The sequence below is a fragment of the Pseudophryne corroboree genome, unplaced genomic scaffold (assembly GCF_028390025.1).
Source record: "Pseudophryne corroboree isolate aPseCor3 unplaced genomic scaffold, aPseCor3.hap2 scaffold_360, whole genome shotgun sequence".
NCBI lineage: Eukaryota > Metazoa > Chordata > Amphibia > Anura > Myobatrachidae > Pseudophryne > Pseudophryne corroboree.
In genome coordinates, this window is record NW_026970015.1 from 605,011 (window position 1) to 621,111 (window position 16,101).

Below are 16,101 nucleotides of genomic sequence, written 5' to 3' on the forward strand. Positions count from 1 at the left end.
TCTCTTTTGCAAAGAGCTGCGCATTGGAAAATTCAGGGCTATGTCGTGTAGATGATGGCCTAACAGGAGGCTTTAAAATTATCTTTCTAGTGTCCTTCGTTTGGGAGAAAAATGCAAAGGTACAAGACAGCTTTTCCTTGCCAATATCTCTCTTTTGCAAAGAGCTGCGCATTGGAAAATTCAGGGCTATGTCGTGTAGATGATGGCCTAACAGGAGGCTTTAAAATTTTAATTCTAGTGTCCTTCGTTTGGGAGAAAAATGCAAAGGTACAAGACAGCTTTTCCTTGCCAATATCTCTCTTTTGCAAAGAGCTGCGCATTGGAAAATTCAGGGCTATGTCGTGTAGATGATGGCCTAACAGGAGGCTTTAAAATTTTAATTCTAGTGTCCTTCGTTTGGGAGAAAAATGCAAAGGTACAAGACAGCTTTTCCTTGCCAATATCTCTCTTTTGCAAAGAGCTGCGCATTGGAAAATTCAGGGCTATGTCGTGTAGATGATGGCCTAACAGGAGGCTTTAAAATTTTCTTTCTAGTGACCTTCGTTTGGGAGAAAAATGCAAAGGTACAAGACAGCTTTTCCTTGCCAATATCTCTCTTTTGCAAAGAGCTGCGCATTGGAAAATTCAGGGCTATGTCGTGTAGATGATGGCCTAACAGGAGGCTTTAAAATTTTCTTTCTAGTGTCCTTCGTTTGGGAGAAAAATGCAAAGGTACAAGACAGCTTTTCCTTGCCAATATCTCTCTTTTGCAAAGAGCTGCGCATTGGAAAATTCAGGGCTATGTCGTGTAGATGATGGCCTAACAGGAGGCTTTAAAATTATCTTTCTAGTGTCCTTCGTTTGGGAGAAAAATGCAAAGGTACAAGACAGCTTTTCCTTGCCAATATCTCTCTTTTGCAAAGAGCTGCGCATTGGAAAATTCAGGGCTATGTCGTGTAGATGATGGCCTAACAGGAGGCTTTAAAATTTTAATTCTAGTGTCCTTCGTTTGGGAGAAAAATGCAAAGGTACAAGACAGCTTTTCCTTGCCAATATCTCTCTTTTGCAAAGAGCTGCGCATTGGAAAATTCAGGGCTATGTCGTGTAGATGATGGCCTAACAGGAGGCTTTAAAATTTTAATTCTAGTGTCCTTCGTTTGGGAGAAAAATGCAAAGGTACAAGACAGCTTTTCCTTGCCAATATCTCTCTTTTGCAAAGAGCTGCGCATTGGAAAATTCAGGGCTATGTCGTGTAGATGATGTCCTAACAGGAGGCTTTAAAATTTTAATTCTAGTGTCCTTCGTTTGGGAGAAAAATGCAAAGGTACAAGACAGCTTTTCCTTGCCAATATCTCTCTATTGCAAAGAGCTACGCATTGGAAAATTCAGGGCTATGCCGTGTAGATGAAGCACTAACAGGAGGCTTTAAAATTATCTTTCTAGTGTCCTTCGTTTGGGAGAAAAATGCAAAGGTACAAGACAGCTTTTGCTTGCCAATATCTCTCTTTTGTAAAGAGCTGCGCATTGGAAAATTCAGGGCTATGTCGTGTAGATGATGGCCTAACAGGAGGCTTTAAAATTTTAATTCTAGTGTCCTTCGTTTGGGAGAAAAATGCAAAGGTACAAGACAGCTTTTCCTTGCCAATATCTCTATTTTGCAAAGAGCTGCGCATTGGAAAATTCAGGGCTATGTCGTGTAGATGATGGCCTAACAGGAGGCTTTAAAATTTTAATTCTAGTGTCCTTCGTTTGGGAGAAAAATGCAAAGGTACAAGACAGCTTTTCCTTGCCAATATCTCTCTTTTGCAAAGAGCTGCGCATTGGAAAATTCAGGGCTATGTCGTGTAGATGATGGCCTAACAGGAGGCTTTAAAATTTTCTTTCTAGTGACCTTCGTTTGGGAGAAAAATGCAAAGGTACAAGACAGCTTTTCCTTGCCAATATCTCTCTTTTGCAAAGAGCTGCGCATTGGAAAATTCAGGGCTATGTCGTGTAGATGATGGCCTAACAGGAGGCTTTAAAATTTTCTTTCTAGTGTCCTTCGTTTGGGAGAAAAATGCAAAGGTACAAGACAGCTTTTCCTTGCCAATATCTCTCTTTTGCAAAGAGCTGCGCATTGGAAAATTCAGGGCTATGTCGTGTAGATGATGGCCTAACAGGAGGCTTTAAAATTATCTTTCTAGTGTCCTTCGTTTGGGAGAAAAATGCAAAGGTACAAGACAGCTTTTCCTTGCCAATATCTCTCTTTTGCAAAGAGCTGCGCATTGGAAAATTCAGGGCTATGTCGTGTAGATGATGGCCTAACAGGAGGCTTTAAAATTTTAATTCTAGTGTCCTTCGTTTGGGAGAAAAATGCAAAGGTACAAGACAGCTTTTCCTTGCCAATATCTCTCTTTTGCAAAGAGCTGCGCATTGGAAAATTCAGGGCTATGTCGTGTAGATGATGGCCTAACAGGAGGCTTTAAAATTATCTTTCTAGTGTCCTTCGTTTGGGAGAAAAATGCAAAGGTACAGGACAGCTTTTCCTTGCCAATATCTCTCTTTTGCAAAGAGCTGCGCATTGGAAAATTCAGGGCTATGTCGTGTAGATGATGGCCTAACAGGAGGCTTTAAAATGTTCTTTCTAGTGTCCTTCGTTTGGGAGAAAAATGCAAAGGTACAAGACAGCTTTTCCTTGCCAATATCTCTCTTTTGCAAAGAGCTGCGCATTGGAAAATTCAGGGCTATGTCGTGTAGATGATGGCCTAACAGAAGGCTTTAAAATTTTAATTCTAGTGTCCTTCGTTTGGGAGAAAAATGCAAAGGTACAAGACAGCTTTTCCTTGCCAATATCTCTCTTTTGCAAAGAGCTGCGCATTGGAAAATTCATGGCTATGCCGTGTAGATGATGGCCTAACAGGAGGCTTTAAAATTTTCTTTCTAGTGACCTTCGTTTGGGAGAAAAATGCAAAGGTACAAGACAGCTTTTCCTTGCCAATATCTCTCTTTTGCAAAGAGCTGCGCATTGGAAAATTCAGGGCTATGTCGTGTAGATGATGGCCTAACAGGAGGCTTTAAAATTTTCTTTCTAGTGACCTTCGTTTGGGAGAAAAATGCAAAGGTACAAGACAGCTTTTCCTTGCCAATATCTCTCTTTTGCAAAGAGCTGCGCATTGGAAAATTCATGGCTATGCCGTGTAGATGATGGTCTAACAGGAGGCTTTAAAATTTTAATTCTAGTGTCCTTCGTTTGGGAGAAAAATGCAAAGGTACAAGACAGCTTTTCCTTGCCAATATCTCTCTTTTGCAAAGAGCTGCGCATTGGAAAATTCAGGGCTATGTCGTGTAGATGATGGCCTAACAGGAGGCTTTAAAATTTTCTTTCTAGTGACCTTCGTTTGGGAGAAAAATGCAAAGGTACAAGACAGCTTTTCCTTGCCAATATCTCTCTTTTGCAAAGAGCTGCGCATTGGAAAATTCAGGGCTATGTCGTGTAGATGATGGCCTAACAGGAGGCTTTAAAATTTTCTTTCTAGTGTCCTTCGTTTGGGAGAAAAATGCAATGGTACAAGACAGCTTTTCCTTGCCAATATCTCTCTTTTGCAAAGAGCTGTGCATTGGAAAATTCAGGGCTATGTCGTGTAGATGATGGCCTAACAGGAGGCTTTAAAATTATCTTTCTAGTGTCCTTCGTTTGGGAGAAAAATGCAAAGGTACAAGACAGCTTTTCCTTGCCAATATCTCTCTTTTGCAAAGAGCTGCGCATTGGTAAATTCAGGGCTATGTCGTGTAGATGATGGCCTAACAGGAGGCTTTAAAATTTTAATTCTAGTGTCCTTCGTTTGGGAGAAAAATGCAATGGTACAAGACAGCTTTTCCTTGCCAATATCTCTCTTTTGCAAAGAGCTGTGCATTGGAAAATTCAGGGCTATGTCGTGTAGATGATGGCCTAACAGGAGGCTTTAAAATTATCTTTCTAGTGTCCTTCGTTTGGGAGAAAAATGCAAAGGTACAAGACAGCTTTTCCTTGCCAATATCTCTCTTTTGCAAAGAGCTGCGCATTGGAAAATTCAGGGCTATGTCGTGTAGATGATGGCCTAACAGGAGGCTTTAAAATTTTAATTCTAGTGTCCTTCGTTTGGGAGAAAAATGCAAAGGTACAAGACAGCTTTTCCTTGCCAATATCTCTCTTTTGCAAAGAGCTGCGCATTGGAAAATTCAGGGCTATGTCGTGTAGATGATGTTCTAACAGGAGGCTTTAAAATTTTAATTCTAGTGTCCTTCGTTTGGGAGAAAAATGCAAAGGTACAAGACAGCTTTTCCTTGCCAATATCTCTCTTTTGCAAAGAGCTGCGCATTGGAAAATTCAGGGCTATGTCGTGTAGATGATGGCCTAACAGGAGGCTTTAAAATTTTCTTTCTAGTGACCTTCGTTTGGGAGAAAAATGCAAAGGTACAAGACAGCTTTTCCTTGCCAATATCTCTCTTTTGCAAAGAGCTGCGCATTGGAAAATTCAGGGCTATGTCGTGTAGATGATGGCCTAACAGGAGGCTTTAAAATTTTCTTTCTAGTGTCCTTCGTTTGGGAGAAAAATGCAATGGTACAAGACAGCTTTTCCTTGCCAATATCTCTCTTTTGCAAAGAGCTGCGCATTGGAAAATTCATAGCTATGCCGTGTAGATGATGGTCTAACAGGAGGCTTTAAAATTTTCTTTCTAGTGTCCTTCGTTTGGGTGAAAAATGCAATGGTACAAGACAGCTTTTCCTTGCCAATATCTCTCTTTTGCAAAGAGCTGCGCATTGGAAAATTCAGGGCTATGTCGTGTAGATGATGGCCTAAGAGGAGGCTTTAAAATTTTCTTTCTAGTGTCCTTCGTTTGGGAGAAAAATGCAAAGGTACAAGACAGGTTTTCCTTGCCAATATCTCTCTTTTGCAAAGAGCTGCGCATTGGAAAATTCAGGGCTATGTCGTGTAGATGATTGCCTAACAGGAGGCTTTAAAATTTTAATTCTAGTGTCCTTCGTTTGGGAGAAAAATGCAAAGGTACAAGACAGCTTTTCCTTGCCAATATCTCTCTTTTGCAAAGAGCTGCGCATTGGAAAATTCAGGGCTATGTCGTGTAGATGATGGCCTAACAGGAGGCTTTAAAATTTTAATTCTAGTGTCCTTCGTTTGGGAGAAAAATGCAAAGGTACAAGACAGCTTTTCCTTGCCAATATCTCTCTTTTGCAAAGAGCTGCGCATTGGAAAATTCATAGCTATGCCGTGTAGATGATGGTCTAACAGGAGGCTTTAAAATTTTCTTTCTAGTGTCCTTCGTTTGGGTGAAAAATGCAATGGTACAAGACAGCTTTTCCTTGCCAATATCTCTCTTTTGCAAAGAGCTGCGCATTGGAAAATTCAGGGCTATGTCGTGTAGATGATGGCCTAACAGGAGGCTTTAAAATTTTCTTTCTAGTGTCCTTCGTTTGGGAGAAAAATGCAAAGGTACAAGACAGGTTTTCCTTGCCAATATCTCTCTTTTGCAAAGAGCTGCGCATTGGAAAATTCAGGGCTATGTCGTGTAGATGATTGCCTAACAGGAGGCTTTAAAATTTTAATTCTAGTGTCCTTCGTTTGGGAGAAAAATGCAAAGGTACAAGACAGCTTTTCCTTGCCAATATCTCTCTTTTGCAAAGAGCTGCGCATTGGAAAATTCAGGGCTATGTCGTGTAGATGATGGCCTAACAGGAGGCTTTAAAATTATCTTTCTAGTGTCCTTCGTTTGGGAGAAAAATGCAAAGGTACAAGACAGCTTTTCCTTGCCAATATCTCTCTTTTGCAAAGAGCTGCGCATTGGAAAATTCAGGGCTATGTCGTGTAGATGATGGCCTAACAGGAGGCTTTAAAATTTTAATTCTAGTGTCCTTCGTTTGGGAGAAAAATGCAAAGGTACAAGACAGCTTTTCCTTGCCAATATCTCTCTTTTGCAAAGAGCTGCGCATTGGAAAATTCAGGGCTATGTCGTGTAGATGATGGCCTAACAGGAGGCTTTAAAATTTTAATTCTAGTGTCCTTCGTTTGGGAGAAAAATGCAAAGGTACAAGACAGCTTTTCCTTGCCAATATCTCTCTTTTGCAAAGAGCTGCGCATTGGAAAATTCAGGGCTATGTCGTGTAGATGATGGCCTAACAGGAGGCTTTAAAATTTTAATTCTAGTGTCCTTCGTTTGGGAGAAAAATGCAAAGGTACAAGACAGCTTTTCCTTGCCAATATCTCTCTTTTGCAAAGAGCTGCGCATTGGAAAATTCAGGGCTATGTCGTGTAGATGATTGCCTAACAGGAGGCTTTAAAATTTTAATTCTAGTGTCCTTCGTTTGGGAGAAAAATGCAAAGGTACAAGACAGCTTTTCCTTGCCAATATCTCTCTTTTGCAAAGAGCTGCGCATTGGAAAATTCAGGGCTATGTCGTGTAGATGATGGCCTAACAGGAGGCTTTAAAATTATCTTTCTAGTGTCCTTCGTTTGGGAGAAAAATGCAAAGGTACAAGACAGCTTTTCCTTGCCAATATCTCTCTTTTGCAAAGAGCTGCGCATTGGAAAATTCAGGGCTATGTCGTGTAGATGATGGCCTAACAGGAGGCTTTAAAATTTTAATTCTAGTGTCCTTCGTTTGGGAGAAAAATGCAAAGGTACAAGACAGCTTTTCCTTGCCAATATCTCTCTTTTGCAAAGAGCTGCGCATTGGAAAATTCAGGGCTATGTCGTGTAGATGATGGCCTAACAGGAGGCTTTAAAATTTTAATTCTAGTGTCCTTCGTTTGGGAGAAAAATGCAAAGGTACAAGACAGCTTTTCCTTGCCAATATCTCTCTTTTGCAAAGAGCTGCGCATTGGAAAATTCAGGGCTATGTCGTGTAGATGATGGCCTAACAGGAGGCTTTAAAATTTTCTTTCTAGTGACCTTCGTTTGGGAGAAAAATGCAAAGGTACAAGACAGCTTTTCCTTGCCAATATCTCTCTTTTGCAAAGAGCTGCGCATTGGAAAATTCAGGGCTATGTCGTGTAGATGATGGCCTAACAGGAGGCTTTAAAATTTTCTTTCTAGTGTCCTTCGTTTGGGAGAAAAATGCAAAGGTACAAGACAGCTTTTCCTTGCCAATATCTCTCTTTTGCAAAGAGCTGCGCATTGGAAAATTCAGGGCTATGTCGTGTAGATGATGGCCTAACAGGAGGCTTTAAAATTATCTTTCTAGTGTCCTTCGTTTGGGAGAAAAATGCAAAGGTACAAGACAGCTTTTCCTTGCCAATATCTCTCTTTTGCAAAGAGCTGCGCATTGGAAAATTCAGGGCTATGTCGTGTAGATGATGGCCTAACAGGAGGCTTTAAAATTTTAATTCTAGTGTCCTTCGTTTGGGAGAAAAATGCAAAGGTACAAGACAGCTTTTCCTTGCCAATATCTCTCTTTTGCAAAGAGCTGCGCATTGGAAAATTCAGGGCTATGTCGTGTAGATGATGGCCTAACAGGAGGCTTTAAAATTTTAATTCTAGTGTCCTTCGTTTGGGAGAAAAATGCAAAGGTACAAGACAGCTTTTCCTTGCCAATATCTCTCTTTTGCAAAGAGCTGCGCATTGGAAAATTCAGGGCTATGTCGTGTAGATGATGTCCTAACAGGAGGCTTTAAAATTTTAATTCTAGTGTCCTTCGTTTGGGAGAAAAATGCAAAGGTACAAGACAGCTTTTCCTTGCCAATATCTCTCTATTGCAAAGAGCTACGCATTGGAAAATTCAGGGCTATGCCGTGTAGATGAAGCACTAACAGGAGGCTTTAAAATTTTCTTTCTAGTGTCCTTCGTTTGGGAGAAAAATGCAAAGGTACAAGACAGCTTTTGCTTGCCAATATCTCTCTTTTGTAAAGAGCTGCGCATTGGAAAATTCAGGGCTATGTCGTGTAGATGATGGCCTAACAGGAGGCTTTAAAATTTTAATTCTAGTGTCCTTCGTTTGGGAGAAAAATGCAAAGGTACAAGACAGCTTTTCCTTGCCAATATCTCTATTTTGCAAAGAGCTGCGCATTGGAAAATTCAGGGCTATGTCGTGTAGATGATGGCCTAACAGGAGGCTTTAAAATTTTAATTCTAGTGTCCTTCGTTTGGGAGAAAAATGCAAAGGTACAAGACAGCTTTTCCTTGCCAATATCTCTCTTTTGCAAAGAGCTGCGCATTGGAAAATTCAGGGCTATGTCGTGTAGATGATGGCCTAACAGGAGGCTTTAAAATTTTCTTTCTAGTGACCTTCGTTTGGGAGAAAAATGCAAAGGTACAAGACAGCTTTTCCTTGCCAATATCTCTCTTTTGCAAAGAGCTGCGCATTGGAAAATTCAGGGCTATGTCGTGTAGATGATGGCCTAACAGGAGGCTTTAAAATTTTCTTTCTAGTGTCCTTCGTTTGGGAGAAAAATGCAAAGGTACAAGACAGCTTTTCCTTGCCAATATCTCTCTTTTGCAAAGAGCTGCGCATTGGAAAATTCAGGGCTATGTCGTGTAGATGATGGCCTAACAGGAGGCTTTAAAATTTTAATTCTAGTGTCCTTCGTTTGGGAGAAAAATGCAAAGGTACAAGACAGCTTTTCCTTGCCAATATCTCTCTTTTGCAAAGAGCTGCGCATTGGAAAATTCAGGGCTATGTCGTGTAGATGATGGCCTAACAGGAGGCTTTAAAATTATCTTTCTAGTGTCCTTCGTTTGGGAGAAAAATGCAAAGGTACAAGACAGCTTTTCCTTGCCAATATCTCTCTTTTGCAAAGAGCTGCGCATTGGAAAATTCAGGGCTATGTCGTGTAGATGATGGCCTAACAGGAGGCTTTAAAATGTTCTTTCTAGTGTCCTTCGTTTGGGAGAAAAATGCAAAGGTACAAGACAGCTTTTCCTTGCCAATATCTCTCTTTTGCAAAGAGCTGCGCATTGGAAAATTCAGGGCTATGTCGTGTAGATGATGGCCTAACAGAAGGCTTTAAAATTTTAATTCTAGTGTCCTTCGTTTGGGAGAAAAATGCAAAGGTACAAGACAGCTTTTCCTTGCCAATATCTCTCTTTTGCAAAGAGCTGCGCATTGGAAAATTCATGGCTATGCCGTGTAGATGATGGCCTAACAGGAGGCTTTAAAATTTTCTTTCTAGTGACCTTCGTTTGGGAGAAAAATGCAAAGGTACAAGACAGCTTTTCCTTGCCAATATCTCTCTTTTGCAAAGAGCTGCGCATTGGAAAATTCAGGGCTATGTCGTGTAGATGATGGCCTAACAGGAGGCTTTAAAATTTTCTTTCTAGTGACCTTCGTTTGGGAGAAAAATGCAAAGGTACAAGACAGCTTTTCCTTGCCAATATCTCTCTTTTGCAAAGAGCTGCGCATTGGAAAATTCATGGCTATGCCGTGTAGATGATGGTCTAACAGGAGGCTTTAAAATTTTAATTCTAGTGTCCTTCGTTTGGGAGAAAAATGCAAAGGTACAAGACAGCTTTTCCTTGCCAATATCTCTCTTTTGCAAAGAGCTGCGCATTGGAAAATTCAGGGCTATGTCGTGTAGATGATGGCCTAACAGGAGGCTTTAAAATTTTCTTTCTAGTGTCCTTCGTTTGGGAGAAAAATGCAATGGTACAAGACAGCTTTTCCTTGCCAATATCTCTCTTTTGCAAAGAGCTGTGCATTGGAAAATTCAGGGCTATGTCGTGTAGATGATGGCCTAACAGGAGGCTTTAAAATTATCTTTCTAGTGTCCTTCGTTTGGGAGAAAAATGCAAAGGTACAAGACAGCTTTTCCTTGCCAATATCTCTCTTTTGCAAAGAGCTGCGCATTGGAAAATTCAGGGCTATGTCGTGTAGATGATGGCCTAACAGGAGGCTTTAAAATTTTAATTCTAGTGTCCTTCGTTTGGGAGAAAAATGCAAAGGTACAAGACAGCTTTTCCTTGCCAATATCTCTCTTTTGCAAAGAGCTGCGCATTGGAAAATTCAGGGCTATGTCGTGTAGATGATGTTCTAACAGGAGGCTTTAAAATTTTAATTCTAGTGTCCTTCGTTTGGGAGAAAAATGCAAAGGTACAAGACAGCTTTTCCTTGCCAATATCTCTCTTTTGCAAAGAGCTGCGCATTGGAAAATTCAGGGCTATGTCGTGTAGATGATGGCCTAACAGGAGGCTTTAAAATTTTCTTTCTAGTGACCTTCGTTTGGGAGAAAAATGCAAAGGTACAAGACAGCTTTTCCTTGCCAATATCTCTCTTTTGCAAAGAGCTGCGCATTGGAAAATTCAGGGCTATGTCGTGTAGATGATGGCCTAACAGGAGGCTTTAAAATTTTCTTTCTAGTGTCCTTCGTTTGGGAGAAAAATGCAAAGGTACAAGACAGCTTTTCCTTGCCAATATCTCTCTTTTGCAAAGAGCTGCGCATTGGAAAATTCAGGGCTATGTCGTGTAGATGATGGCCTAACAGGAGGCTTTAAAATTATCTTTCTAGTGTCCTTCGTTTGGGAGAAAAATGCAAAGGTACAAGACAGCTTTTCCTTGCCAATATCTCTCTTTTGCAAAGAGCTGCGCATTGGAAAATTCAGGGCTATGTCGTGTAGATGATGGCCTAACAGGAGGCTTTAAAATTTTCTTTCTAGTGTCCTTCGTTTGGGAGAAAAATGCAAAGGTACAAGACAGCTTTTCCTTGCCAATATCTCTCTTTTGCAAAGAGCTACGCATTGGAAAATTCAGGGCTATGTCGTGTAGATGATGGCCTAACAGGAGGCTTTAAAATTTTCTTTCTAGTGTCCTTCGTTTGGGAGAAAAATGCAAAGGTACAAGACAGCTTTTCCTTGCCAATATCTCTCTTTTGCAAAGAGCTGCGCATTGGAAAATTCAGGGCTATGTCGTGTAGATGATGGCCTAACAGGAGGCTTTAAAATTATCTTTCTAGTGTCCTTCGTTTGGGAGAAAAATGCAAAGGTACAAGACAGCTTTTCCTTGCCAATATCTCTCTTTTGCAAAGAGCTGCGCATTGGAAAATTCAGGGCTATGTCGTGTAGATGATGGCCTAACAGGAGGCTTTAAAATTTTCTTTCTAGTGTCCTTCGTTTGGGAGAAAAATGCAAAGGTACAAGACAGCTTTTCCTTGCCAATATCTCTCTTTTGCAAAGAGCTACGCATTGGAAAATTCAGGGCTATGTCGTGTAGATGATGGCCTAACAGGAGGCTTTAAAATTTTCTTTCTAGTGACCTTCGTTTGGGAGAAAAATGCAAAGGTGCAAGACAGCTTTTCCTTGCCAATGTCTCTCTTTTGCAAAGAGCTGCGCATTGGAAAATTCAGGGCTATGTCGTGTAGATGATGGCCTAACAGGAGGCTTTAAAATTTTAATTCTAGTGTCCTTCGTTTGAGAGAAAAATGCAAAGGTACAAGACAGCTTTTCCTTGCCAATATCTCTCTTTTGCAAAGAGCTGCGCATTGGAAAATTCAGGGCTATGTCGTGTAGATGATGGCCTAACAGGAGGCTTTAAAATTTTCTTTCTAGTGACCTTCGTTTGGGAGAAAAATGCAAAGGTACAAGACAGCTTTTCCTTGCCAATATCTCTCTTTTGCAAAGAGCTGCGCCTTGGAAAATTCAGGGCTATGTCGTGTAGATGATGGCCTAACAGGAGGCTTTAAAATTTTAATTCTAGTGTCCTTCGTTTGGGAGAAAAATGCAAAGGTACAAGACAGCTTTTCCTTGCCAATATCTCTCTTTTGCAAAGAGCTGCGCATTGGAAAATTCAGGGCTATGTCGTGTAGATGATGGCCTAACAGGAGGCTTTAAAATTTTCTTTCTAGTTTCCTTCGTTTGGGAGAAAAATGCAAAGGTACAAGACAGCTTTTCCTTGCCAATATCTCTCTTTTGCAAAGAGCTACGCATTGGAAAATTCAGGGCTATGTCGTGTAGATGATGGCCTAACAGGAGGCTTTAAAATTTTCTTTCTAGTGACCTTCGTTTGGGAGAAAAATGCAAAGGTACAAGACAGCTTTTCCTTGCCAATATCTCTCTTTTGCAAAGAGCTGCGCATTGGAAAATTCAGGGCTATGTCGTGTAGATGATGGCCTAACAGGAGGCTTTAAAATTTTCTTTCTAGTGTCCTTCGTTTGGGAGAAAAATGCAAAGGTACAAGACAGCTTTTCCTTGCCAATATCTCTCTTTTGCAAAGAGCTGCGCATTGGAAAATTCAGGGCTATGTCGTGTAGATGATGGCCTAACAGGAGGCTTTAAAATGTTCTTTCTAGTGTCCTTCGTTTGGGAGAAAAATGCAAAGGTACAAGACAGCTTTTCCTTGCCAATATCTCTCTTTTGCAAAGAGCTGCGCATTGGAAAATTCAGGGCTATGTCGTGTAGATGATGGCCTAACAGAAGGCTTTAAAATTTTAATTCTAGTGTCCTTCGTTTGGGAGAAAAATGCAAAGGTACAAGACAGCTTTTCCTTGCCAATATCTCTCTTTTGCAAAGAGCTGCGCATTGGAAAATTCATGGCTATGCCGTGTAGATGATGTCCTAACAGGAGGCTTTAAAATTTTCTTTCTAGTGACCTTCGTTTGGGAGAAAAATGCAAAGGTACAAGACAGCTTTTCCTTGCCAATATCTCTCTTTTGCAAAGAGCTGCGCATTGGAAAATTCAGGGCTATGTCGTGTAGATGATGGCCTAACAGGAGGCTTTAAAATTTTCTTTCTAGTGACCTTCGTTTGGGAGAAAAATGCAAAGGTACAAGACAGCTTTTCCTTGCCAATATCTCTCTTTTGCAAAGAGCTGCGCATTGGAAAATTCATGGCTATGCCGTGTAGATGATGGTCTAACAGGAGGCTTTAAAATTTTAATTCTAGTGTCCTTCGTTTGGGAGAAAAATGCAAAGGTACAAGACAGCTTTTCCTTGCCAATATCTCTCTTTTGCAAAGAGCTGCGCATTGGAAAATTCAGGGCTATGTCGTGTAGATGATGGCCTAACAGGAGGCTTTAAAATTTTCTTTCTAGTGACCTTCGTTTGGGAGAAAAATGCAAAGGTACAAGACAGCTTTTCCTTGCCAATATCTCTCTTTTGCAAAGAGCTGCGCATTGGAAAATTCAGGGCTATGTCGTGTAGATGATGGCCTAACAGGAGGCTTTAAAATTTTCTTTCTAGTGTCCTTCGTTTGGGAGAAAAATGCAATGGTACAAGACAGCTTTTCCTTGCCAATATCTCTCTTTTGCAAAGAGCTGTGCATTGGAAAATTCAGGGCTATGTCGTGTAGATGATGGCCTAACAGGAGGCTTTAAAATTTTATTTCTAGTGTCCTTCGTTTGGGAGAAAAATGCAAAGGTACAAGACAGCTTTTCCTTGCCAATATCTCTCTTTTGCAAAGAGCTGCGCATTGGAAAATTCAGGGCTATGTCGTGTAGATGATGGCCTAACAGGAGGCTTTAAAATGTTCTTTCTAGTGTCCTTCGTTTGGGAGAAAAATGCAAAGGTACAAGACAGCTTTTCCTTGCCAATATCTCTCTTTTGCAAAGAGCTGCGCATTGGAAAATTCAGGGCTATGTCGTGTAGATGATGGCCTAACAGGAGGCTTTAAAATTTTAATTCTAGTGTCCTTCGTTTGGGAGAAAAATGCAAAGGTACAAGACAGCTTTTCCTTGCCAATATCTCTCTTTTGCAAAGAGCTGCGCATTGGAAAATTCAGGGCTATGTCGTGTAGATGATGGCCTAACAGGAGGCTTTAAAATTTTCTTTCTAGTGACCTTCGTTTGGGAGAAAAATGCAAAGGTACAAGACAGCTTTTCCTTGCCAATATCTCTCTTTTGCAAAGAGCTGCGCATTGGAAAATTCAGGGCTATGTCGTGTAGATGATGGCCTAACAGGAGGCTTTAAAATTTTCTTTCTAGTGTCCTTCGTTTGGGAGAAAAATGCAAAGGTACAAGACAGCTTTTCCTTGCCAATATCTCTCTTTTGCAAAGAGCTACGCATTGGAAAATTCAGGGCTATGTCGTGTAGATGATGGCCTAACAGGAGGCTTTAAAATTTTCTTTCTAGTGACCTTCGTTTGGGAGAAAAATGCAAAGGTACAAGACAGCTTTTCCTTGCCAATATCTCTCTTTTGCAAAGAGCTGCGCATTGGAAAATTCAGGGCTATGTCGTGTAGATGATGGCCTAACAGGAGGCTTTAAAATTTTAATTCTAGTGTCCTTCGTTTGGGAGAAAAATGCAAAGGTACAAGACAGCTTTTCCTTGCCAATATCTCTCTTTTGCAAAGAGCTACGCATTGGAAAATTCAGGGCTATGTCGTGTAGATGATGGCCTAACAGGAGGCTTTAAAATTTTCTTTCTAGTGACCTTCGTTTGGGAGAAAAATGCAAAGGTACAAGACAGCTTTTCCTTGCCAATATCTCTCTTTTGCAAAGAGCTGCGCATTGGAAAATTCAGGGCTATGTCGTGTAGATGATGGCCTAACAGGAGGCTTTAAAATTTTCTTTCTAGTGTCCTTCGTTTGGGAGAAAAATGCAAAGGTACAAGACAGCTTTTCCTTGCCAATATCTCTCTTTTGCAAAGAGCTGCGCATTGGAAAATTCAGGGCTATGTCGTGTAGATGATGGCCTAACAGGAGGCTTTAAAATTTTCTTTCTAGTGACCTTCGTTTGGGAGAAAAATGCAAAGGTACAAGACAGCTTTTCCTTGCCAATATCTCTCTTTTGCAAAGAGCTGCGCATTGGAAAATTCAGGGCTATGTCGTGTAGATGATGGCCTAACAGGAGGCTTTAAAATTTTCTTTCTAGTGTCCTTCGTTTGGGAGAAAAATGCAATGGTACAAGACAGCTTTTCCTTGCCAATATCTCTCTTTTGCAAAGAGCTGTGCATTGGAAAATTCAGGGCTATGTCGTGTAGATGATGGCCTAACAGGAGGCTTTAAAATTTTCTTTCTAGTGTCCTTCGTTTGGGAGAAAAATGCAAAGGTACAAGACAGCTTTTCCTTGCCAATATCTCTCTTTTGCAAAGAGCTGCGCATTGGAAAATTCAGGGCTATGTCGTGTAGATGATGGCCTAACAGGAGGCTTTAAAATGTTCTTTCTAGTGTCCTTCGTTTGGGAGAAAAATGCAAAGGTACAAGACAGCTTTTCCTTGCCAATATCTCTCTTTTGCAAAGAGCTGCGCATTGGAAAATTCAGGGCTATGTCGTGTAGATGATGGCCTAACAGGAGGCTTTAAAATTTTAATTCTAGTGTCCTTCGTTTGGGAGAAAAATGCAAAGGTACAAGACAGCTTTTCCTTGCCAATATCTCTCTTTTGCAAAGAGCTGCGCATTGGAAAATTCAGGGCTATGTCGTGTAGATGATGGCCTAACAGGAGGCTTTAAAATTTTCTTTCTAGTGACCTTCGTTTGGGAGAAAAATGCAAAGGTACAAGACAGCTTTTCCTTGCCAATATCTCTCTTTTGCAAAGAGCTGCGCATTGGAAAATTCAGGGCTATGTCGTGTAGATGATGGCCTAACAGGAGGCTTTAAAATTTTCTTTCTAGTGTCCTTCGTTTGGGAGAAAAATGCAAAGGTACAAGACAGCTTTTCCTTGCCAATATCTCTCTTTTGCAAAGAGCTACGCATTGGAAAATTCAGGGCTATGTCGTGTAGATGATGGCCTAACAGGAGGCTTTAAAATTTTCTTTCTAGTGACCTTCGTTTGGGAGAAAAATGCAAAGGTACAAGACAGCTTTTCCTTGCCAATATCTCTCTTTTGCAAAGAGCTGCGCATTGGAAAATTCAGGGCTATGTCGTGTAGATGATGGCCTAACAGGAGGCTTTAAAATTTTAATTCTAGTGTCCTTCGTTTGGGAGAAAAATGCAAAGGTACAAGACAGCTTTTCCTTGCCAATATCTCTCTTTTGCAAAGAGCTGCGCATTGGAAAATTCAGGGCTATGTCGTGTAGATGATGGCCTAACAGGAGGCTTTAAAATTTTCTTTCTAGTGACCTTCGTTTGGGAGAAAAATGCAAAGGTACAAGACAGCTTTTCCTTGCCAATATCTCTCTTTTGCAAAGAGCTGCGCATTGGAAAATTCAGGGCTATGTCGTGTAGATGATGGCCTAACAGGAGGCTTTAAAATTTTAATTCTAGTGTCCTTCGTTTGGGAGAAAAATGCAA